Below are 1,452 nucleotides of genomic sequence, written 5' to 3' on the forward strand. Positions count from 1 at the left end.
TGCTAATCAATTTGAGATTAAACCTGCTTTATTACAAATGATCCAAAATAGTGTTCAATTTTATGGATTACCAAATGAGGATCCTAACTCTCACATAGCCAGTTTTCTTGAGATATGTGATACATTTAAAATGAATTCCTTGCCAGCAGACGCTATTAACCTACGTCTATTTCCTTTCACTTTAAAAGATAAAGCGAAAGCTTGGTTGAATTCATTGCCACCAAATTTTATCACTACTTGGGAACAACTAGCCCAAGCATTCTTGTCTAAATACTTCCCACTAGCAAAAATCGCTAGGCTTATCAAAGAAATAACCTCATTCACCCAACATGAAAATGAATCCCTATATGAGGCATGGGATCGCTATAAAGAACTTTAACGAGTTTGCCCACACCATGGCCTTCCCCAAAATATATTGATTCAAACTTTCTACAATGGGGTTACTCCTTCTACAAGAGGAGCTATAGATGCTATGGCAGGAGGATCATTAATGAAGAAGACTACTGATGATGCAATCGAATTATTGGAGGAAATGGCTAACAATAATAGCATATGGCCAACCAAAAGGGCTCAAGTAAGTCATTCCACTGTTAATCATGAGTCACCTTTTACTTCTTCTTGTTGACGCGTGTTTTTGTGCCCCCGCCTGATCCAATGATGATACGAGGATGTGGAATGAAAGGTTAATGTTATCTAGAAGTCTTTTAATCCAAGGATTTAAATAAAATCGATTTTAAGTGTCTGGCTGCGTAAGAGCTGCGTCACGCAGCTATTAGTTGCATGACGTCAACGTTAGCTGCGTCACGCAGCTCCGATTTGTATGACGTCACCAATATGACGACATGCCACACGTGGCTGTGGTCCGAAAAGAAAGCTACGTCACGCAACTATCGGGTCCGTCACGCAACCGAGAGTTGTGTGACGCAGCTATCCTCTGTTGCTCTACTTCTATAAATTTATCTTTTTGGCGGCTGCGAAAAAAAAAAAAGAGAAGGTTTGGTGGGCATCTAAAAAAACACACTTTCGGCTAGATTTTTCTCCAGACTCCTTTGAGTTCCTTTGAAGAAAAACAGCCATTAGACATCAATTAGGGTTAAAATAAAAAAAAAAAGAGAAAATCAAGAGAGAAAAGAGTGAGCATTTAAATCCTTGTTGACGAAGCTTCTGGATCGCCTTAACCATCGTTCGTTAAGGCATTAAAGCCATATACAATCCTCAATCTGAGGATTAGGTAATTCCTTTACACTTTTTGTGTTTTTGTTCATTGATTATTTATTTTATTATTGTTTTAGTAGTTTAATCTTAATTAAACTGTATTCTATTCATTTTTGGTCATTCGAAGTTCTCTTAAAATATGTTTGAATAAAAAACGCTCTAAACAAATAATTTAAAACAGAGCTCAGACCAGACCAGTTGCGTCACGCAGCCCGTAGATCCGTAACGGATCTGGCA

At 37.9% G+C, this 1,452-nt stretch overlaps 1 non-coding gene across 1 annotated transcript; it reads right to left on the bottom strand.

The window, feature by feature from the left end:
* Positions 1 to 295: 295 nt before the first annotated feature.
* On the bottom strand, positions 296 to 402 carry LOC149498948 (small nucleolar RNA R71). The gene has a single exon (XR_016319061.1). It is a non-coding gene; the product is annotated as a small nucleolar RNA R71 (small nucleolar RNA).
* Positions 403 to 1,452: the final 1,050 nt, after the last annotated feature.

Source organism: Jatropha curcas, chromosome 1, assembly GCF_041381405.1.
Source record: "Jatropha curcas cultivar XTBG-Jc1 chromosome 1, XTBG_Jcur_1.0, whole genome shotgun sequence".
Classification (NCBI taxonomy): Eukaryota; Viridiplantae; Streptophyta; class Magnoliopsida; order Malpighiales; family Euphorbiaceae; genus Jatropha; species Jatropha curcas.